A 25,145-nucleotide genomic window follows, 5' to 3' on the forward strand; every position below is an offset into this window, starting at 1 on the left:
CAGAACTTCGGGCCTAGGCAGCTGAAGGCACTGCCGCCAATGGTGGGGCGATGAAATCGGGGATGCGCAAGAAGCCAGAATTGGAGGAGCGCAGAGACCTCAGGGTTGTAGGGCTGGAGGAGGTTACAGAGATAGGGAGTGGTGAGACATCATGTTTTCATAGATACAAATGGGTGTACTTTTAGACTGGCACTGCGTGCTTATATAAAATATGATTATTTTAAACAATTAATGACTGCATTAAAAAGAAAGAACTTGCATGTAAACAGCGCCTTTCACGTCCTCAGGACATCCCAAAGCGCTTCACAGCCAATTAATTACTTTTGAAGTATCGCTGTTGTTTTGTAAGCAGCCAATTTGTGCAGAGAGAGAATTAATATGATCACATTAACCATTCGTAGGGAAACAGCATTGGCCGGATAATATACCTTACTGTTTTGTTCCAATACTGTTTATTTCATTGTGCCATTCAAACCAAAACAAGGATTTCCCGAGTACTTTTTCAGGAAGATGCTGCTCCTTTAAGAATAAAAAAAACTTGGCAAAACAACTGACTATTTTCACTAGAATATATGTAAACAAATGGCTAATTGGTTTTAGGATTTTTAACCAAGATGTGGAAATGGGTAAGAGAATACTGTAAGACCCTTACCACAGTGGGTCTCAAACCTTTCTGTAGAGAGACCTCTACAAATATTGACACACCCCCAGGAAACACCTACAAACACTTACATACTCCCAGGGAACCCCTGAAATATTACCACACTCCCAGAGCACCCTGCAAACATTGACACATTCCCGGGGGCCCATGCTAATATTTACACAGACCCGGGAACCCTTACAAATACAGACACCCTTCCACGGAACCTCGCAAAGATCGACACACTCCCAGGGAATCCCACAATGATCGATACGCTCCTGGGGAACCCCGCAAAGATAGAAACACTCCAGGGAACCCTGCAAAGATAGATACACTCCCGGGGAATCTTGCAAACATTGACACACTACCAGAGAACCCCTTTAGACACTGACACACTCCCAGTGCCACCTACAAACAATGACACACTCCTGGGGAAACCCTACAAACACTGACACTCCTGGGGAACCCCTACAAACACTGTCACTCCTGGGGAACCCCTACAAACACTGACACTCCTGGGGAACCGCTACAAACACTGACACACTCCTGAGACCCCCTACCATTATTGACATTCTCATGGAACCTCTGCCAATACTGATACAATTCACAGGACTCTTCGTCCTAACGTCTGATAAACAGTGTCAGATACCAAAAGGAAACTAGTGCTAATATTGCAGAAAGCAATTTTTTATTAGAGTCCAGCAACAGAAATGATGTGCTAGGAAGTCAAAAAGTACAAAAATTTGATGACAGATGGGCGGAAATCCGATGACCTCCCAGATCCCCTGGGGTCCCAGGATGGTGGTTTACAAAACTAGACTTTATTGCATAATTCTAGTAAACTGCTGTGTCTGAGTCAGACAGAGAGAGAGACAGGAGGGACTGACTTCCATCCAGTGGTGCCCAGACTCACACAGCTGCATACTCTGCCTCTGTCAGCGCTCTGTCAAGGTGAAGCTCATTAGTGGTTTAATTTCTTCAGGCAGACAGGGCTCTCCCTGCACTCCCACACAGCTTGGCCTGGTCTGTTTCCCATTTACTGACACACACACACACCTCCCCAACACTCAGCCCTCCTAAAGCTAGCCCAGAGTAACACAATCCTTTCTGCGTTTTATTAAAGGCCTTTGTCATTTCGGCAGCAGCATGTATTTTGTCGGGAGGGTTGACGTGTAACCACTAGCGCAGCCCAAGCTGTTTCCAGTAGCAAAACTGTCTTAAATAACACTGTCTGCACGAGTGAGACCTATGCAATTACTTCATCGTGCCCACCTACATAATGCCGGTCAGTGTTTCCTTGTCTGTAAATATTAACATATTGGTTTTGAAGGGGATGAAGGTCAATGAGGATGCCGCTATATTGTGTGCAATATCATAGAATCATACAGCACAGAAAGATGCCATTCAGCCCATCGTGCCTGTGCCTTTGAAAGAGATTAGTCCCACTCCCCTGTTCTTTCCCCATACCTCCGCAAATTTTTCCTTTTTAACTATATATTGAAATCTCTTTTGAAAGTCACTATTGAATTTGCTTCCATCACCCTTTCAGGCAGTGAATTCCAGATCTTAAAACTCGCTGTGTAAAACAAATAGTCTTCTCGTCTGCCCTCTGGTTCTTTTGCCAGTTATCTTAAATTTTGATCACTGGAATGTATGTGTGGTTTTTTTTAAATTAAGATTTTGAGGGCTGTTATTGTCCATTTTCTCCTCAGTTTGCCGAATCTTCTCAGCCCACTTGCTTCCTGCAGCCGACCTGTTCCCTGAGCAACCTGTTAGAACGTTTCTATGAATGGCCTGAGGGATCTGACAACACCTCAGCTGGTTCAGTTGCTAAGCTGTATAGATCAGGCAAGTTCCAGATTCGACCTCCCCATGCTGAGAAACCTGATCTCAGCTGGGGTGTGACAATTGCTCCAAGGTTACAGAGGAAAAAAAGAGTTTCCGCTCCTGATCGCACTCAGTGACCCCTTTTAAAAAATGTGAATGTGTGGGCATCAGGTGAGGACAGCATAGATCTGGACTGTGTTTCTCCCCTCACTTTGGACAAAAAGCCTGCCAACACTCGCAAAAATGGAGGATAGCTCCTTGGCTAAAGTACGGAGTGAGACTGGTTCCTGCAGAAACATAACCAAGCAAGGAGTTAACATCTTCATGAGAGGAGAGGGAGAAAATGGCCGGAAGAGGAGGAAGAACAAAGAAGGAATAGCCCACTTCTATGCTCAATTCCTCCGTAGAGCAGCTCAAGTTCAGAGCGGCACGCATCTAAGCATGACAATAACAAAGAGGGTTGACGAGTAACCCCCAGCACAGTCCAACCCATGGAGAAACATCCAGCCTCCACTTAATGCCTCCTTACAACATTTTGGCTGAGATCAGGAACTTGTGGGGGATCGAATATGCAATCCACCTTTGTGGGGCATTGAATTGATGCATGTCTTTTATGCTAAGCAAAAAAGTATACTGTTAAAAATATAGGAAGTTTGGAGCATTTTGAGCAACAAATTTGACTGAACAGAATGACATTTTACTTGAACTAATGAGTCTGACGGAGGTGATTTTGGCGACAGTACCATCCGATAGCAGTGAGAAAGCAATACTCTTTTTCTTTGTCACCTCCTCCCTGCCACATTCAAGACTCTCTGATTCTTGCAAGACATGCTGCAGTTTCAAGAATATCTCATTTTTCTATCCCAATGTTAACACCTCCTATGTAGCTGCCTTGAAGGTCTGACCATAAGTTATTTATTTTGATATTTGGCATGCAAATCTCTTACGAGTCTGCTCCGTGGGGGGTTTTGAAAAGGGGAAAAAAAAATTATTTCAAAAAAGTGATCTTGCTAAAACGCCAGTTGGAAACTGGCTGAGGACCTTTCAGTTTGAAGTTGACACCTACCACACCCACTTTGTGCAAGCGCTGATTTAGAACAGAGAGCAGGAGAACCTTCTTCGCACAGAGTTGTGAGGGTTCCAGGGTTAGTGGTTGAGACAGAAACTATGCCAATATTCAATAAAAAAAGTGAACTTGCATTTAAATAGCGCCTTTTTAGACCTCAGGACGTCCCAAAGTTCTTCACAGCCAATGAAGTACTTTTTAAGTGTAGTCACTTGTAATGCAGGCAGTACAACATTTGCTTATGTGGAGGGTAAACGCCAACACAAGTTGATTGAGCCTAATGGCCTGTTTCTGTGTTGTAACTTCTATGTTTTTCTATGTACTAGCTGTAGTTTTTTTATTCTTTATATGCAATATATAGACAACATAAGTGATTAAAAATATAATGAGTACAGTTTCTGACCCGTGCTGTTTCTGTAGGAGTGCTAAATGCTGTGGGCTGTTTTAATACCTGCTTTAGCCTGAAACGGGTCAGAAAATATGCCCATAATGCCTCACTAAAACTTAATTTGACTATCACTCCAAGTATTCCGGTCAAATTTACAGTCCAACAAGGAGTTGTGATCTTGGTACACTGTTACGAACTATTGTAACAATAAAAGATCTGTCGATGCCCTCCCCACTTTTCAGGTGTTCGACATGTGTGGAATCCAGTTACTGTGCTCAAGAGTGTGCAAACCAAGCTACTGAGAAATTCACATAGGTGGAGTTTCTGCTTGCCTGATATGGAGCGCTTACTCTTTCACTATATCTCTCCCTCAGCCTGCACCACCAGCATGGTTGTCGCATTTGCCTACATAAAAATTGTACAAGAAGCACTTTGAAATGCTTCTGAGTGACACAATAAGGGACATGTCACACTCACTTAAATCCAGAGAATTTAGGAGCAGATTGGCAACAGACACCACTTGCTGACTCCCCCAACTCCCAGGGGTGCGGAGTTCAACCATGCAGTTTACCAGCACAGATCACTGATGAGCTTGTTGCTGCTTGTCCAGTTAGGACCACCCTACTCATTAAGGCACTGACTAATTCGAGAGTACATGGGACTTTCATCAGGTGAAGAAGCAAACTTTAGTGTAGGAGAAAAACAATTCAGTCATACTACATCTGGTAGTCACACCAAACCTAATTGTTATACTAATGTGTTCCTGAATCTGAAACAATCTCCATTGCAGTCAGAAATGGACTGATTGATGAGAAAATGTAGGCAGGTGCTAGGAAAAGGGTCTGTTTGGTACTATTTTATTGGGAGCCTGTGAATGCTTTTATTTTCCCCATAGATTTCCTGTTCTCCACAGATGAGAGTGTTGGGGGATGTGACCTGCTCCTAGGCCTCTCCTCACTCCTGCACTGAACCAACTTCTATGGGACATGAGATTGGACTGAGGAACACTCTCCCTTTGATTTTTGTCCTTTCTCCCCTTTATGGCAGCTTGGCTGAGGTCATGAACTCATGGAGGACTGGACATGTAATCCACCCTTACCACTGCGCAGCAAATTGGTGCTGAGTCCTCACGTTAAGCAAAAAAGCATATCGTTAAGGATATGTACAGAAAGAAAGAGTTACATTTTTATAGTCCCTTATCATGTCCCAAGAGACAGTTGCTTTCAATGAGGTTTACAATGCAATTCATCAGTGTTGATGTGCCACATGCTTACCTGATTAGACTATCAGTAGGATGTGGTACATCCAAAATGGCAGACAGCTCCCAAATCATTCCATGGTACTTGGGGAAGTACACATAATCATGAGATGGAGCGATTAGTTATATACTTAAGAGGACTGCATTGTGTTACTAATGGTATTCCGTGGCTCATGTTATCACAACTATATGGTAATAAAGAATCACATCCAATGAAGATAAATGCATCAGCAAGACTAACAGAGAGTGTAGACTGGAGATAGAACAGATGTAGATTGGGGCAGTGATATACGTGCTCACAAATACACAGTGATAGATAGTGTAGGGAGATAGAGATAAATAAAAGGAAAGTAAACACACAGACAAATTGATATAATACAGAAATGAAATAGAGGCTGACTAAGGCAGAGACACATAGATAAATACTTAAATTTTTCCATTCTTTTTTAGATAAACTACCTTGAGTTCCCAGTGTTCAACTATCCTCTCCAGAAGATCCCTCTTCAGCACTGTGAGTGCCTTCGTTTGATAGATGAATTCCTGCAAACTAAAGCAAGTGCCTCTTTCACACAGAGCCACATAAATACTTGTTTTCTTTAAATTCCAATGGAAAGCTTTTGTCTGTTGAAGAGATTACCACAAAAAAAATGGTGCCATCAATCACACTTTATTAACTTCACCAGATCCTGCAAGCGTAGAGCTAGCCCACGAGGGGATCCTTAAGTCTTGACTGATCTATCTTCCCCCAGAGGAAGTCATGGAATACAAAGTGCTGTCCGGAGCCTGTTTTACGGCCTCCCAGCCTTGTTTTTTTCCTTTGCAAAGTGAATAGCTCTATTGGCCTGGAATCCAATCCATCGCCCAACACTTAGTCACTGAAAAGCCACATTTCTGACACTGATTAAAATTAATCTTCCATTTTCATGCTAAGTCATCGACATTTCAAACTTGCTTGAAAATGTTACAGAAGCTAACTGCCACCAACATAACGTAATGTTATAAGTGAATTTATCTTCACTGTGTTACACCAGCCTTGTCTGTCTTCTGCTTTGCGGTCTCTCGGCTTAAGTCATTTTTCTTTTTACAGCCTTTGGTGCCTGTTAATGGGTAAATAACAATGGCGATGGAGAGACTAGAAGACGTGATTCTAGCCTGTAGAAGCATGAACTTGTCTCTATCTTGTTTGCTTTTGTTCCTTCCAAATTTCTCTTCTGCTTTCCAAACCATTCCATGAGTGCTGACGGGCTTCCAGTACCTCGCTCAAGTAACCAGTCTTCTTGTGTGGTCCCAGATAATGAGCGTTAGCAGGCCAATGGAATGTAGGCGAGGGGCATCACCGCCAAGTCCAATCCTTTCATTATTTAATGTCCCTACATGTGCACTTTTCAGTAGGGGTTTCTGGACAGCGACTGAGAGTGGGAACTCTGCCAGACTTTTCCCCTCCTTAGCCTGGGAATGCTGAGGCTACCCCTATTTGCCAATCTCCTCCTTGACTGAGCACAGACCAGGTATGAAACCTTGGTCTCAATACTACACCACATGAACCATTAGGGGGCAAATCGTCTCCATCTGAATGGGAAATGCAGCTCTTGAGATCAACCATGGGTGAAAAGAATAGAAAAGAGAAGAGGCAAAAATGCATGCTCCACTAAACCAGTGCTTATCGATTCTTTCTGTGTTGGAGGCCCTTGCAAATACTGACACTTCCCTGAGCACTCCGTGAAAGAAGAAAAAGAAGTATTTGTATTTATATAGCGCCTTTCACGACTGTAGGACATCCCAAATGCTTCACAGTCAATTAACTACTTTTGAAGTGTGGTCACTGTTGTAATGTGGGAAATGCGGCAGTCAATTTGCGCAGAGCAAGCTCGCACAAATAGCAGTGAGTTAATGACCAGATAATCTGTTTTAGTGGCGTTGGTTGACGGATACATATTGGCCCAGGTCACTGGGGAGAACTCCCCTGCTCTTCTTCGAAATAGTACCATGGGATCTTTTACGTCCACCTGAGAGGGCAGATGGGGCCTCAGTTAATATTTCATCCGAAAGAATGACATACTCCCTGCCCTGACTTCCAAAAGGCAATGTCATCCACCCAAAGGTAAACAGCGCTATCATTGCAGACTTTTAAAAAAAAATATTGAATTTTCAAGAGTTTACATTCATATTTTATGGACCTATCGAACATTATTATTGCCTGCAGGAAAAGTACATTGCTGTGTTAAGATTAGTTGCCATGGGAGCATGTAAGAGTTGGAATAATTTGGCCTAGGGTTCAGTTGGGTCAGAGAGCCCGGGATGCCACCTACGATTAGTCATGTTGATTGTGGTCACTGTATTTACCTCCCCATCCATGGGTCCCTATCTGCACACACCCCTCCCCTCCCCCAACACCCTGCTGAGGGGTGGTTTGGGTGTTTGGGGGAGGGGCATTTGCACTGGGTAAGGCTCCTTGATATTTCTGTCGATCTTTTTATTAGTCTACAGCAACAAAAGTACCCTGTTAGTAAGTGACCAAATACAGAAATCTGATGACACGGGGAAATTGAATAACCTTGTGGGCCTCTGGGATCCCCTCACGGACATCTAAGGGCCTAAGGACCCCAGTTTAAAAACTTATGCCTTAAATGAGAGAGACTAGTTCCAACAATGCAGTTCAATGTAAACTTTGTGCTGTAGCAGCATTCCTTTTGTTTATTTTTGGCTCGGATCTTTTTTCTTCCTTCTCTGTATCTCCTTGTCGAATGTATTTACCAGCACACAAAAATTTATTGTAGTTAAGAAGCAGATTCTGTGCCTGGGTACAGCTTCCGTGAAATTGTTGAGGCTGCTTTTTGAGACTTAGCTGAGAAGCGAAAGAACTTAATTCCAACAGAGAGCTCAAGTGAAGGCAAGCTCTGAGTTCAGTTCTGGCTAACACCCTACACAAGGGACGTTTATGAACTGGAGAGGGTGCAGTCAAGAACGACAAGAAAGATCCGGAGTGTAAAGCTGCTTTTGCACTGCCTGAGACCCAAGCCAGTACCACTGGTTACCAAAGCATGAGCCTTGACAAGCTGGCTGCAAGCCACATATAACACTACCAATATCTGCTAAAGCCAAATAAAACACTACCAATATCTGCTAAAGCCAAATATAACACTACCAATACCTGCTAAAGCCAAATATAACACTACCAATACTTGCTAAAGCCAGATATTATACTACCAATACCTGCTAAAGCCAAATATAACACTATCTGGACCTGATAAAGCCAAATATAACACTACCAATACCCAGACCTGATAAAGCCAGTGGCTTGGAAAACCAGTTTCCAAATAATTTTATTCATTTGTGGCAAAGGTTTGGATAATTAAACCACGGCCAAGTCTGGTTCATATAAAAACCCACCTGGTTCTGTGTCAGAGTTTGGTGGAATATAATCGGTGAGGCAGAGAGCAGCTATTTAGCCGTTCACTGGCATTTAATTTTATTTCTGCTGCAGGGAGCTGAGTCAAAGGAAGTGATCATTACTGTACAGTCCTGAAACATTCTCCAGCAACCTGCCTGATATGTGGTGAAATGCTGGACAGCAGTGGGCCCCATTAATACACCAGCCATTTCAAAAGAAAGGGCTATTATCAGGGGGATTAGTGTCATTGAAAAGAGTGAAGGAAGGGCTGGTGAAGCAGCAGAAACCTTGAGCCCTACCAAAAATAATTTAACCCAGTTTTCTTTGAAACCATCTAATGTGGCATGGAAACAGTACTGAAGTCTTCCACTACATGTTCTATATGTGCAAAATGCTGGTACATTGTTTGTGGCGTTGTGACATGTTCGTATTGCCGTGCTTCTCAACTGTCCAGTTTTAATCGGGACGTCCTGACGTTAATCATATCACTGTCCATCAGCATTACTCCAAGTCAGTTTAAAAAAAAACGGCCAATTCACTGACTCTACAGGTACTGCACTCTCACGCTAATCATTATAAATTCCTATGTCCACATTTATAATGGAAAATGCCAATGTAAACTTGTCACGCTGTAATTCAACTTCCCACCAGTAGTAGACTGTATGTAGTACCTCAGTTTTGCATCTCCCAGCTTCTCAACCTGTACTGCAGAAAAAATTCTATGCCCCAATTAACTCTACTTCTCTGTTTTCTAAATTATAATTTGAATATAAATTCAAAGTATTATATGAAAATAAGGACTTTAAATTTGGGACTGAATTACATCTGCATGCTCCAATTATCCCCTGCCCTCTAAATCACTTCACCTGAGGACTGCGCTTGGTCTTGACTCCCCGTGTGCGACACCACAAGAGATAGAATAGTAATACATTAAAAGTCTTGCATACAGTGTGCACTTCCTGTAAATGCCTCACTTGCTTCTGTCACACTTTGTTGATAATACCCTATTGTTATAAAGAGCAGTAACCTTTGATTCGCTGTGAGCAATGTCATGTGAGGTCTGCTAGTTCTATAGATAAATATATGAATTCCTTCCCTTTCCACCAGTTAACCAAAGTCCCCAAATCCAATCTAAAAACATGTTGTCTGCAACCAGGCAGAGATGTCTGTGCCAATATTGACTGAGCCAGTAACGAGTGGGGATTTAGCAAAGATTTGATTACAGCTTCACAATCTCACCCAAAAGTGGTTTGCAGTGTATACTCTCCAGGTGTTGATTAGTTTACGACATTTAATCTCAGCTCAAAAATATATTACGGAAAACTGGCACCACCGCATTTGGACAAGGCACACGGCCGCTATTTATTTTCTCTTCAACTGACAACTTGAAGGATTTGTTAAAATAATTTATAAAGTGAGAAAAGTACACAGTAGGTGGAGCTCCAGAAAGGAGAACAAGGAGCTAAAAGCAGCAGCATTCTGTTCTAATGTACAGGAAGTTCTGTACTGCTCTACTACCCAAATAATGAAACAATTACTTCTGATTTATTACTGGTAGTTACTGGGGCCGTGATTGCAGTCATCCTGTGGTCTGCATCCTCGTTAATGACTGCCCTGGAACTAAAGTTTATAGCAGAAGTTTATGGTATGTATTTAGGAGTGGTTAGTGGAGAGATACACTCACATTCTCTGCATCAAAACAGGTGCATTCTAATCTGCAGAGTTTTAAAAGTATGCAAGTCACTTAATTTTCAAACACAAAACTAGTAAAATTGCAACATCTGGTCTGTGGCGTCTTTTATCATTATTTGAATTCTTGCTGCAATTAGCCAGAATCGAGGCTGAAATGATTTGCTCAGATAGGCTTTTTTTTTCTTTGGAGATCTTAAAGTCCACTGTTCTGTTTTGAAGTTTAATTGGAGTCTCAGTGGGGCCCACCAAATAATAATGCGGTTTAAAGCAACTGTCATCAGCCAGCGTGTACGGGATGGGCTAACAGGGGCTGGTCACCCGCTGTACAGCTTCTAGCCTGCAGGTCAGAGGCTTCAGGTTTCCTTGACGATAAGCTGCCATCACACCATCAACTCCGCTGTCCTTACAGCAAAAAGTCTGCAGCATCAGAATTGCTCCAGAAGGAAATACATGCCCACTTTTTGTCTTGTGGTTGTCCTGGGCCAACATTTATCCCTCAAGCAAAATCACTAAAACAGATGATCTGGACATTTATCTCATTGCTGTTTGTGGGATCTTGCTGTGCGCAAATTGGCTGCCGCGTTTCCTACATTACAGCAGTGACTACACTTCAAAAAGTACTTCATTGGCTATAAAGATGTCCTGAGGTCCTAAAAGGCATAATATAAATGCAAGATCTTTTCCTTCTTTATACCTTCAAATGCTGTACACCAGCAATGTTCAGTGGCTGACCAAGTACAGACCTCTAGTACTTTCCCTTCACATCTCCAATGGTTTAACTAGGGCTGATGTGTCTAAGCCTTGTTTAGGAGTCATATTTTCACATTTTCTATTTACTTGCACACTGTTCATTTACACAACCTCATGCTCTAGTAAATAGTGTGCAAAAACACATGACTGGACAACAGGCTGCATTTAATAAGCGGGTCCTAGTGCACCATGATAACAACAAATGATCGTGAGCCTGATGTTTGAAAGACTCTCATATCCTAGTAAGTCCAATCAAAATACATTTCCACATCCTTAAGCTAGACAATATTCTTAGTCTTTGAAATTACCCTGCCTCAATATTAGCATCTGAATACTTAACACATTTGTCCTAAATTCCTATCTCTCCTATTTTTGTAGGAATGCGATGCTATTGACAAAGTAATTTCATTTAAGAGTGTTAAGCATTTTTATGTCTATATACTCACAGTGTAATTTCAAGGCTTTAACTCTTGTCTATGGTCAGCTTTTTGCAAAATCCTAATAATAATTCCAAAATTGCAATGAGTCCTTTTGCCCTCTCCAACACACTACTAAAATTCTGTAATAAAGAAACACCCCATAGTTTTACAATCTTAGCATTCTACATTTGAACATTGGCAACATTCAATATTGTTTGGGTGTCCTATGATACAATACAAGCATGTAGCATGAAAGCTTTGAAAGGCATTCAGTACACTGTGAGTTAAACTGTAAGAATATTTCTGCAATTTTTTTTCTTTTTTGGCCTTCCACTTTTCCCAAGAGTCCCACATCATTGGAGGTGGGAGGGGGGTCGGCCCAGACGAGGGAGACAGACAGAAGCAATGAAAATACAAGGATAAACACCGACGACAGGTGGAGGCGAAACCTGAGCTCAAAGTAACGGCAAATGAAGATTTGGCGCAGATGTTCATGTCAGGGCCCAACGCATTAACCAGGATTTGGGCTGTTCTCAAGTGAAATTATTGGGGAGGATACAATATCACACAGGCAGATAGATACTTTACACTCTGAACTCATATCCATGCATTGGATTTATAAAAGAATAGTACAGAAATTAATACAGTAATCTTGTTATTATCTAAAAAATAGTTTATCACAGGTAATAAAATAAAGGAATAAATGGGTCTGAGGCCCTTAAATTTGTTGATGGTAACTTGCCAAGTTTAATCATTTAAGTACAAATTTAAAATACAAGGAACATATTTGCTTTTAGTCATGGGTTCCTCTGGGCTGTTTTTTGCAAAGTTTTGTTGGGGGGTGCTCCCAGATATAGAGCAGGATTAGTCCCTCAGATGTAGTCCAGCATTAGACTACCAGATATAGTGCAGCATTAGTCTCTCATATAGAGTGTAGAATTACGCTCCTAGATACAGTGCAGCATTAAACTCCTAGATATAGTACAGCATTAGGCTCCCAGATAGAGTGCAGCATTAGACTCCTAGATATAGTACAACATTAGACTCCTAGATATAGTACAGCATTAGATTCCTAGATATAGTACAGCATTAGACTCCTAGATATAATGCAACATTAGACTCCTAGATATAGTGCAGCATTAGACTCCTAGATATAGTGCAGCATTAGACTCCTAGATATAATGCAGAATTAGACCCCTAGATATAGTACAGCATTAGGCTCCCAGATATAGTGCTGCATTAAATGCCTAGATTTTTTTTGCATCTATCTTCACAAAAGAGAGGGACGATGCAGACATTCTAGTTAAGATGGAGGAGTGTGAAATATTGGATGGGATAAACTTAGTGAGAGAGGAGGTATGAAGGGAATTAGCATCTTTGAAAGTAGATAAATCACCAAGGCAGGATGAAATGTATCCCAGGCTGTTAAAAGAAGCATTGGAGGAAATAACAGAGGCTCTGACCATCATTTTCCAATCCTCACTGGATACATGCCTGGTGCCGGAGGACTGGAGGACCAGTGATTGTACCACTGTTTAAAAAGGGAGCAAGAGATGACTGAGATATTACAGGCCAGTCAGTCTGGTGGGCAAATTATTGGAATCAATTCTGAGGGACAGGATAAACCATCACTTAGAAAGGCACAGAGTAATCAAGGACAGTCAGCATGGATTTGTTAAGGGAAGGTCATGTCTGACTAACCTGATTGAATTTTTTGAGGAGGTAACAAGGAGGGTCGATGAGGGTAGTGCATTTGATGTAGTCTACATGGATTTTAGCAAGGCTTTTGACAAGGTCCCACATGGCAGACTGGTCAAAAGAGTACAAGCCCATGGGATCCAAGGGAGAGTGGCAAGATGGATTCAAAATTGGCTCAGTGGCAGGAAGTAAAGGGTAATGGTTGATGCGTGTTTTTGTGACTGGAAGGCTGTTTCCAGTGGGGTTCCGCAGGGTTCAGTACTAGGTCCCTTGCTTTTTGTGATATATATTAATGATTTGGACTTAAATGTAGGGGACATGATTAAGAAGTTTGCAGATGATACAAAAATTGGCTGTGTGGTTGATAGTGAGGAGGATAGCTATAGATTGCAGGAAGATATCAATGGACTGGTCAGGTGGGCAGAAAAGTGGCAAATAGAATTCAATCCAGAGAAGTGTGAGGTAATGCATTTGAGGAGGGCAAATAAGGCAAGGGCGTACACAACAAATGGGAAGATACTGAAAGGTGTAGAGGAAGTGAGGGACCTTGGAGTGCATGTCCACAGATCCCTGAAGGTAGCAGGACAGGTAGATAAGGTGGTTCAGAAGGCATATGGAATACTTTCCTTTATTAGCCAAGGCAGAGAATATAAGAGCAGGGAGGTTATGCTGGAACTGTATAAAACACTGGCTAGGCCACAGCTTGAGTACTGTGTACAGTTCTGGTCACCACATTACAGGAATGATGTGATTGCACTAGAGAGGGTACAGAGGAGATTTACCAGGATGATGCCAGGACTGGAGAATTTTAGCTATGAGGAAATATTGGATAGGCTGGGGTTGTTCACTTTGGAACAGAGGAGGCTGAGGGGTAATTTAATTAAGGTGTAAAAAATTATGAGGGGCCTAGATAGAGTGGATAGGAAAGACCTATTTCTCTTAGCAGAGAGGTCAATAACCAGGGGGCATAGATTTAAAGTGATTGATAGAAGGATCAGGGGGGAGCTGAGGAAAAAGTTTTTCACCCAGAGGGTGGTAGGGGTCTGGAACTCGCTGCCTGAAAGGGTGGTGGAGGCAGAAACCCTCAACTCATTAAAAAAGTACCTGGATGTGCACTTGAAGTGCTGTGACCTACAAGGCTATGGACCAAGTGCTGGAAAGTGGGATTAGGCTGGGTGGCTCATTTTCGGCCAGTGCGGACACGATGGGCCGAATGGCCTCCTTCTGTGCCATAAATTTTCTATGATTCTAAACAGTGCAGCATTGGACTCCTAGATATGGTACAGCATTGGACTCATAGATATAGTGCAGCATTAGACTTCTAGATATAGTGCCGCATTAGACTCCTAAATATGGTGCAGCATTAGACTCATAGATATAGTGCAGCATTAGACTCCTAGATATAATGTAGCATTAGACTCCCAGATATAGTGCAGCATCAGACTCTCAGATATAGAACTATTAGTCCTAGTCTGTCAAACTTCATCACCCCTCCACCTCTCTTCTCCTTTAAAAGCCTTGTGAAGACCTATCTCTTTGACCAAGCTTTTTGTTACCTCTTCTAACTATCCCACAAAAGCTCGACATTCCTCTTTTCCTCTATGAAGCACTTTGGTACATTTTTCTACATTAAAGTTGCTGTACAAATGTAAGCAAGTTATTGTGATGACTTTGGCAAGATACAGTTAGCTAAGCAGCTTGTTTCTCTCTTTAGCTGATGACAACACTAGTCCATGACTTACAACCTTCCCTCATGCAGTTCAAGGCTGTCACCAGCCAGGCCTCCTTACAGTCCTAGAATTGCTGGCCCAGTAAGATTATTGGGGCAGCCTCAAGAGTCATTATGGCTGATGTGTCACTGCTATTAAATGGGAATTCTTGCAGTGAACCGTACTCTCAATGGTCAACTTCAACCTATGTTTAGAATTTCCTACCCAGATAACTGGCAGTGAAGTGAACTAAAATGGTAGAGTAAGTGCTGCAAGGTGGTCCTGTCTACTGCACTTTCAGTTTGTGGAGTGTTCTGGCACATATGCTGTAACTTTATCTACTCGGTCTTTATTTTCTTACTATTAAGCATGTAGTAAGATCATATCCCTTGTACCAGCTAATTCACTAAAATAGTCAAATTAAATGCATTTATTGTAGATGTGATGTCTGTTACAGGCTACTGTAATGTACATAATCAAAGTAGACATTTAGGAGCAATCAGAGATGACTTAAAAATCCGAAAGCCCCTCTCTGATTGTATCATAGTGAATGATGATGAATCCCAATGTAAATCACAGCACTTTGATGTGTAGCAACACATATGTGGTAGGTATATGCGTATCGTTTTTTCTAAAAGTGTACCCAACCCAAATGGAAATATACTTATAGCACTCAGTTAGTTCACAAAGAAATTTCAGGTTGCTGTACATTATTCCCCCTAACTATCAATTAATATTTTATACATTTTATGAAAATCCATCATGGCAGTGATTAATTCACTGGGGGAAACGCAAGTTTATGGTAATTGTAGCAAACATTGGATGACCATTGAAAACAAATTCGAACATAAACAATAATCGGGTGATTGCTGCATATATGGTAATTTGTTAAAGTGTTTAGAGGGTGCATTCAGACTGCAAGTTTAGCATTGCTCGAACACGGTGAGCAAGTATAACACAGCACATGCTGATACCTACATGAATGCAAAGCCTCTCTGACGCACAAAGCGTGAACAATAAACTTCCAACAAGGACAGCGTTAACATCAGTATCAATCTCTACCGTGCTGAATCCTTTCCCACATTACTCTGCCTCTCTGAAGCTTCAATGTCGCATTTTTCAATGAAAACAAAGACTAATCACTTTCTTTTCTTGGAATATGTGTTTTGTTTCTTGTAGAAAGTCACTCAGTTCCAGTTCCTAGTCTATAGTTAGAGTTGAGTATTATGGCTGATATTGTTCCCATATATGTACGTCTAGCTTATCTTTACATATATCAACCTGTATATGAGAGAAAATGGGCCTTTATAGATAACGTAAATGATTTTAGCACTAAGCGATTAGCCCCAGCAAGCATGTCCCTCTTTCGCATACCCGCCTCCTCACCAAATTCCTCAATCCATTCTCTACAAAAATGGATCTACTTGTTTCTTGAATCTATTTATAATCTCCTCTCCAATGGCCTTTCCTGGTAATTTATTCCACAAATCTTATTACCAGTTGGGTGAAATACTTCTGCCTGACCCCCCTTCCTAATTTTTATCTTGTGTCTCTCAGTATTTGTACCCTTTGCCACAGTGAACACTTGATCTGAAGCCACTTTGTCAATTCCCTTTTATCATCAGCTCACCTCAAGTCTCCTCCTATCCTAAAGGCACTGGATACATTAGATGTTGCTCTACTGTCCACCTATCCTCATTTCCAATATCTTAAATCTGCTTCCAAACCTTCCTCACAAACTAAATTCCCAAAATTTGGTAATATTTTCCTCACTTGTACCCTCTCAAGAGCACAACATGTGTGTGCAGCCATATTGACACCAGTGCAGTTTAGCTGGTACAAGAACCAAAAAACCATTGATTCTTGGCATTTACTGAGAATAATATTGGGAAAATAATGCAAAAGGAAGGCCAGGATTATATTTGGTTGGGTTTTATTTCCAAGAGATCATGTTTATTTATTTCCACCTTTTTTCCTCCTTTTCTCTCCTGAAGGCATTGACTCCTCCTGGAGTAGGATTCCATGGGTACTGGTCACCCTCCAGTACCTCATCCAAAGCATTCTTCATTTGCGATAGTGAGCTTATTAAAATGTAGCCGGCATCACGGCTGAGCTTGATCCTATCCTCACCTGATGTCCACACACTTTCCAGCTGGAGTCACTGGATAGCAATTGGGAACAGGAACCCTAGCCAATTTTCCACTCCTTAACCCAGGGGTGCTGATGCCAATTATAGTGGAGCCATTGCCACACCAGCTGAGATCAGCTGACTCAGTATAGACTGGGAATCGAAGATGAAAGCTGACTAGGGCCAAGCAGCATCTTGCCATTATCAAATGAACTATGGAGGGAGATACAATGGGGTTAATTTTGACTTTGGACAATAGTATAAAACCAGCTGCCTGTTATACAACTCGCCCGATTTTCATTTCCAATGTCTTCAATAGAAACGAAAATTGGGAGAGATGTGTAACGGGTAGCCAATCTGATATTGCCTGTTTTACACTATCGCCAAAAGTCAAAATCACTCCCAATGTCTCTTACAGTCAGATTGTGTTGGCCATTAGCAGAGAGATCTGAGTATTTTAAAATGAACAAATTATCCTTCACAACAGCTGCTGTGGCAAAAAAAAAGCTTCTGAAATGTAAGTTTTTCAGCGTCTACGCAAAGCTATTTCGAGATGACCAGCTGCTGGGATAATATAAAACATCTTCATTTCCTGAGAATGCTTGCTTTGCTAGCACGTTTCAGTGTCAGGTTACCAGCTAGTAAAGACAACTTGCAGAGATTACATGTGCATTAAATTGTTCCTGGGAAAAGGGATTTTTTTTCCAATCTGAATGTAATAACAACACAGACCACAAGTGTTCCATGTAACAGAGACCTGAAGTTCAAGCTGTTTTGATTCCCCCCACCCTTCCCAAACTCCTGATTATCTCCACGCACCTGTCCTTTCCTGAAGCCGCTGACTGTTGCTGGGATGTGGCTCCATAGGCACAGGTGCCCCCTCCCCCTACCTCACCCAAGTCGTCATTCTTTACACGTGAGCCTGGATAAAGAGTGTGGGCTATTCAACTGTGTGGAGTACCAGTTGTGCCCACACACGTGAGGTTCTTCAGCAGGAGTGTCTGGTTGTTGACCAGGAGTGGGACCCCTGGCTGATTCTCCCATCTAAATGTTGCATCTGCTTCAGCCCAATGTTTTTTTTGGAAGATGAGGGAACAGCCACAGTGACTCCCTCTTTGGATTTTGTGAACAGCATCATTGTGCTGGAAATACTCTCAGTACTGGAGATAATCAACCAGATCTGTTAAGGAGACGCATTCAATAGGATGACAGGGTCTTTCGAGAACAAAAGCTTAAAAGAGATAGTCATGGCTCACAGTCTGTAGAATTACTTGCCACATCAGGTCTGGACACTGGGTATATTAAATGTTGCTTAACTGTCTTCCCATCCTCATCTCCAAGATCCTTAATCTGCTTCCAAACTCCACCGACCAGAGATTGAAATCCTCACCAGAAAGATTCTTCAAATTACAAGAGGATATGCCAGGACATGGCTTGTTAGTCCTGGTAAGGCTAATTTTTCCGTATTAGATCTTTTCAATATTAGATCTTTTAATGCTTCTGTGTCTAATGTTGTGCGGTTGCCCTTGGTGAATTCACCATGACAACCTCGTCATGTTATTTGGAGAGCCCAAATGTAATCTTATTCCCAAAAAATGCTGGAATGTGAGTGCAAATGGCACAGTCGAAAAGTTGTAGGGTTGTATTATCGAGGCTGTATTCTTTCAATAGATTCTTACAACCCACATTAAACATAGTTCCAATTTGCCAGAAACAGCTAAGGTTTACCTGTCTTTAAAGTTGACTCAACCAACATTCGACCCCCAACCAACACCACCAAAACAGATGAACTAGTCATTTATCTCATTTTTATGCCTGTGGGATTTTGCTGCACACATTTTGGCTGCCGCATTTGCCTAGATAAAAACAGTGACAGCACTTCAAAACAAAAAGTAATTCATTGGCTGTGAAGCGTTTCAGACTGTCCTGAGGATGTGAAAGGTGCTATATAAATGCAAGTTCTTTCCTAGAAAGTCTATATTTGCTTAAAATTATAATCCTTCCGTTTGAAGAAGAATCCAAATGGAAGCACTTTTACTCATCAATAGCTGTACTATCAAGGCACGGTGTTTGACAGGAATGGCATGAAATAACTAGAATCAACGACCATTAGCTTTTAACTCAGCATGCGTACTCTTTCATTAGTCAATGTAATATGCAGCTAGGTATTGAATCCCTTTATATAAAGGACTACAGCTACATATGGTGCCCCTTGCTGCTTGGTTTTGTGTGTGTGTGTGTGTGTGCACGTGTGTGTGCACGTGCGCGTGTGTCTACATGTGCGTGCGTGTGTATGCGGCGTGCTTGTGTGAACACAAGCTTGAAGCTAAGTCAGATCTCTTGCACACATGCTTTGCTGCCTATCAAATAGTTTATATTTAATTAAAAAGATGAAATCAACTACACTCCTGAGAAAAAGGTTCAAAGAATCCCTTGGATAATGTGTAGCAATTGGTGGTATTTCTATGATGTATATTTGCAATATCCTAAAAATTATCCTTGTATGATTTATGCCGTATAACCCTATTTAGGCCCCGATATGTGAAGTGGCCTGTTTGTGGCAGTAATGATTAATATGCGGCATTAAGTGATTACAGTGAAAGTATTCAGGAGCAAGCTGTGCTGTTTGGTTCTCATCAAAAGGTAAAGCCTCCAGGCCTATTAAAAACAGCAGGAGAGTTGTGTGCATAATGATAGGGGCCGGGCCCATGTTGAGAGAAAGAAAAAGACAAAAAGTGAGAAAGACGTCAGGAGAAAAAAAAAAGTGAAAGAAAGAGAAGGGAAGAAAAAAAGGGGTAAAAAAATGTTGAAAAGAAAAAGAAAAGGAAGAATGGAGTGAAGGCATGAAAAGAGGAATGTTACCAGAAACACATTAGTTTTGCTACATTAATATTTTGTGAACTTTCAATATCTAAAGGCAGTTTTACATTTTTCATTTGATGTTAGCGATATATGTGTAGAGTTTCCCCACTCAACAATATGAGCAGGCAAATCTTGTACTTCTGGCACCATCCAGAACCCAAACTTTCATGGGTTCTGAGAGTATCAGTCGCAGACCTCCACATCCTGTTGGCCTTTTAACAAGCTCAATGGCAACTGGTGGAACACTGCAAAAGAAAAACAGGGAGACCCATGCTTATGGGTCCCTGCGGCGCCGCTTGAGTTTTTCAAAAACCCAGTCTCGGGATGTGAACGTAGCAGGCGAGGCCGGCGGCATTTATTGCCCATCCCTAGGTGCCCTGAAAAGATGGCAATGGGCCTTCTTCTTGAACCACTGCAGCAGTTTTTATACGACTGAGTAACATGCTAGGCCACTTCAGAGGGCAGTAAAGAGTCAAGTTAGTGTGGGACTGGAGTCACATATAGGCCAGACTGGGTAAGGTCAGCAGGTTTCCTTCTCTAAAGGACATCAGTGAACCAGTTGGGCTTTTGTGACAACCTGACAGTTTCATGGTCACTTTTACTGATAACGGCTTTTTATTTTCAAATCTGAATTCAAATTCTCAAAACTCCCTTGATGGGATTTGAACTTATATGCTCTGGATTATTAGTCCAGGCCTTTGGGTTACTAGCCACTACACTACCATACTCCATATATATAGTACCTTCCATAAGAAGGGCTTAAGTCAGATGATCAAGCTCCATATGATCGTATCAGTTGATTCAAGCTTTGTTTATTTTTTTCTCTTCTGAGAGGGAGGAAGAGATATCAAGTACTGCGATAATCAGCACAAGATACGCAGAGTGTACTTTGGTGATACGAATCACAGTTTAATGAAGCTCTATACAAAACGTGTTGTCTTGGAAGGAACTTTAACTAGAGATTTAATGATAACTACCTTCACAGCCTGCAGGGGTTGAAGCTGAAATGTTTGGTGCTGTCCTATCAATCACTCGACAATGGCTGTGTAACAACACCCACGTAATGGAGGCCGCAATCTTGGCCTGCAGTATAATTAAAAAACATTCGGACCACATCTTCATGTTTATAAAGCTCTTTATTTATTCATGTCCCTCAGAGACAGTTTAAGATGAACACATCCAGTGCAGAAACGAACTCTGACTGACTAGGGTTGAAGATATTGCATTTCTGGAACTGTTTCAAGGAGATCATTCTGAGCCTTTTTTTTAAGCAATTCTGATTTCAGAAGAGTGACATGAAACTAGCTTCCTGGCACCACTCACCCCCATTTATATTCCCCTCTGGCACTGTTCTCCATCAGACACCAGGCAAAAGTGGGGCTGGTGAGTCCAACAGCAGTTCACAAAGTGAATCAGCCCGTATATATTTCCAACTGCAGCCAATGGTTGCAAAACCCGCACATCCCCGTAAGTTGCAATTTTACAACATAGGAACAAAAAGCACCTTTGAAGAGCTAGCCCCTTCTTTTAAAGAGAAAGTAGGTGTTTCTGACCATTTACATATAAGATGGACTAGCGGGGGACAATTTTCCTTCTGTCCCAGCGTAAGTTAGGCATGCAGCGCACTTGATTAGCTGCAGCTGAACCCTGATCAATTTTCAGGTTCAGCCAATTTACATGCCCTGCCCTGGCCTTCACCTAAGCACAGGAATGGGCGGGCACCCCAGGTTGGGTGGGGGTGGGGGGGCGGAATTTGGATGTCATTCAGGCCCGTGGCAGTACTAATGCCAGCCAGCTTCAGGGGGCCTTCAGGCTGCTCTGAATAGCAGCCTCCAGGTGGCCTACAGCCCCGCTGATCCTCCTTGCTGGCCAGAACAATGAAAAAGTCTTCCAGGGGTTGTAAAAGATTCCTGGTAGCCCCTTTGCAAATCCTCCAATCCAACCCAGGTCACAACCCCTAATATCCACTTTCACCGGGCAGTTTTCTTTTTGTGCGTCTGCCAGGCAGAAACCCAGGAAGACACCCAGGAGGTGTTTTGTCATCACTCCCTCCCATCATTAGCCTTCAATTTAAATGCTCCCACCTGTTTCATACAGGAGCCTCCTGCCTACATTCACCTCCCCCACCCCGCCTCCTTGGTATACCCCAAGAGAAATGTATCAAATGCAAAGTGTGTGGGGACTTGGCACAATAGGTCTCGGCCTCTTTTTGCTCTGTGTTACATCCCAGAAATAGCTACTCATGGGGTACGAGACAGAGAAAGATTGGCCTCGTGAACTCTATTAACCCTCTCCCTGAGTCTTTCTCTGCTGGATATATTTCAGATCACCCGTGACCTCCTCGCCTTCAAACGAAAGCTGTGCAAAAAGCCAACACCGGCATTCCCTCTTGCTTTCCCTCTAGAGAGTCTGACTGAGACTGACTAAGACAGGCTGAGACTGACTGTGAATATGACCATTTACCTTGAAGATGTCCCTGACTGATCTGAATGGTGCTTGGTACAGACAGGGTCTTATCCAGAGTAAACCAGACAGAATGATTACCTCAGCTTTTCACTTTCTAATTACTGGCGAAAGCCCATTTATGGTGCGGTTAGCTAGGCCGATCTTGCAGCTTTAAGATTTTGGAGCATTTAAAGAGTGGCCTGAAGTCCATTTGCTTTGCTGAGGTTGGAGCCCATTGAACATATCACTCACCAACCACAAAATATATATTTAACACTGTTAATATCCTGCTGCGTTTAGGAGGACTATAAAACAATATTTGCTATATGTAAAAGAGGCTTAGAGCAAACTTTTCTACAGTGCAAAGCTCTCATTTAAGCTAACTGAAATTAACATTTGGCCAAGGGACACATCAACTGCACTCCAGTGTTTTTGAAAGTCCGTTCCCTTCCAATCTTTCCCACATTAAGTCGCTGAAAATCTGAATGAGTTTATTTTTGTTCTAACACGTAATTCACTTCCCCATTTATCCCTGGCATTATCAACTATTACTGCATTTGAGCCATGATTATATTGGAAATGGGTACATGATCTGAACGATTCTAGGGGTTGGAGGGGGGTTTGTGCCACTTTGCCCCCTGCAGAAGGTGTTGACTCCCAGTTAGGATCTGGTTCCACAGCTGGCACTACCAGTCACCCTATGGTGCCTCACTCAAGTGCCGATTTTTTTGGCATGCACCTTGGCTGTTTGACTTGTAGACTATCTTAACTGAGACCGAACCTCCTTACCTGACATCAACACACACTTCCCAGTAGGAGGTTCATACAAGAGTGAATGGGAACAGGAATACTGGCTGATTTCCTCTTCCCTAGTTCAGGAGTGCTGAGGACCATTGAAGTGCCCTGGATGAGATTAGTTAACTCAGCACATACTGGCAATTCAAAATCTATAACCTGACCTTTATCACTCAGTTAATGCTGATTTTGTTTTAACCGACTGTGCCATTGGGAAGGAGAGAGAATCCGCCATTTCCCACTCTGTCTTCGTTGCACTGTTTGCAAAAAATTGTGCCAGTCATACTCTTGTGAACTGGTTTAAGTTGTCACTTCTTAAACATCATAGTGTGCGTGTGCAGCTCACCATAACATCGCACTTACTGACGCCATTGCCTCATGGCACCTCGTAAAAGTAGTTTACGATGTGATAACCAAGCCTCGGTCCTGTCATGCTTAAAGAATAAAATATAATTTGAAATAAGTCTTAACATAACATATTAATAAACACAAGCGAAACTCTAAGGCTGACTTTCCGAGTTTAGGTTGCCATAGGGAGCCTTGCCCAATCAGGAAATGACAGGCCGACAGCCTGAACTTGAAAGTTTTAAAGCTTGGACTTTGCTTATTCAAAGATATTACTAATTAATGAATACTTGGAGCATCACTGGTCACTGGCATTCATTTTATACTGGGGTAGAACTGACCGTGGCTAGGAGTTGAGTTTCAATTCAAAAAAAGGTTAATAGGGAGCAGGTGGGATAAGTGACTGACTAGCGTTCCCCTCAGTCCCTCAACAGCTGCTCAGTGGGTTTAATCTCCCTCCATGCACTATTTTTAGTGCAACTGTTAACATCTTTGCGCACTAAAATTAGTGCACAGAGGGAACTAAACCCATTTACATTTGGTCATTCTTCCATTTTTATAGTCCAGCGATTGTGAATTCTAAAGTAACTTTCTGTTTTCAGTTTGCACCAATTGAAGAATGGATGTGTTGTGCCAATAGGAAGGATCTTATACACACATGTATATATATTATAATGAAAGGACGATTTTCTCCCCCCTTTTTACTGTAAAATAATGTCTAATTACATTGAATAATAATTTCTCTTAAATGTCTCTAACCATAGGAACTACACCACAATACATTGGCCTCATCTTGCTTGTGTCAATGTCCTACCCTTATCCCATATCCTTTTATATTCTTTCAAAGTCTATGGAGTGAATTTTAACTGACGGCGGATTTCTGGAGCGATTTTCTCCCGCTTGTCTGCAGCAGAAAGTTGTCCTAGTCTCATTTAAATCCTGCTGGCTGACTTCCTGCCCGGATGGTGGGAAGTAGTGGAAAGTCACGCGGTCCAATGGCTGCCTGCCGATACAAAGTAGGTGGTGGGATCGGGTTCCGGAGGGCGCCTCGTGTTTGGGAAGGTCCTCCCAGCCCCACAGAGGAAAGTAAAAAAAAACTGACCTTTATCAGCCTCTTCTGGAGCTGATCCACTTTTGACCTTGGGATAGCCCGGAGGGAAAGCTGAGCGGTCGAGCAACAATATCAGAACAGAGTAGAGGGAGCTTTATTCTGAATCTAACAGTGCTCAATCCCAAAGGTAGAAAAGGACATTCCAATTGTAAGAACATTAGGTGAAGTCTAGGAGGAGAAAAGGTGAATCAGCCCTGCCTTTGATGCTCCATCTCACCCAGCCCAGCATCGGACTGCATATTTAGTTCCTTCTGTGCCTTTCACTCGCCTGCCTTATCTGATACATTATTCTCCTGACATCCCTCGCTTTGGTAAGCACATAATTTATAAGATAATAAAAGGACCATTTCCTTTTTAAAAAATATTTCACAATCAGTGGGGTAGGGACCTATTTAGACAGTGCCAGAAATGGGTTTGACTACGCAGTCGAAATTTGTGATCTAGCTAGTTTAGGAGGGGAAGGTTTGACAACATGTAAATTGGAGAGTCATGCTTTGACCACCATAAGTGGCTATTTTTCTCACCAGTTCATCATTATAAGAAGAATACTATTATTAGGACAGTTCCATTTTTTTCCATTTCTCTATGTTAAGACAAGTAAAAAAATAAATAATTTTTCTA

The 25,145-nt window shown here is 42.1% G+C and overlaps 1 protein-coding gene and 1 long non-coding RNA gene across 16 annotated transcripts in view; one reads left to right on the forward strand and one right to left on the reverse strand.

Moving 5' to 3' along the window:
- prdm16 (PR domain containing 16) overlaps positions 1-25,145 on the reverse strand; it is a 518,186-nt gene that overhangs the window by 130,915 nt on the left and 362,126 nt on the right. The gene's annotated exons all lie outside the window — the stretch shown is intronic.
- The window catches only part of LOC137300966 (uncharacterized), a 125,443-nt gene that overhangs the window by 11,549 nt on the left and 88,749 nt on the right, over positions 1-25,145 (forward strand). For 2 of the 6 annotated variants that reach the window (XR_010958195.1, XR_010958194.1), the window contains exon 3: positions 5,630-5,690. The exons of the other annotated variants lie outside the window; for them this stretch is intronic. This is a non-coding gene — a long non-coding RNA (uncharacterized lncRNA). The remainder of the gene's footprint in view (positions 1-5,629; positions 5,691-25,145) is intronic. 6 annotated transcript variants of the gene reach the window in all.

Source organism: Heptranchias perlo, chromosome 32, assembly GCF_035084215.1.
Source record: "Heptranchias perlo isolate sHepPer1 chromosome 32, sHepPer1.hap1, whole genome shotgun sequence".
Lineage (NCBI taxonomy): Eukaryota > Metazoa > Chordata > Chondrichthyes > Hexanchiformes > Hexanchidae > Heptranchias > Heptranchias perlo.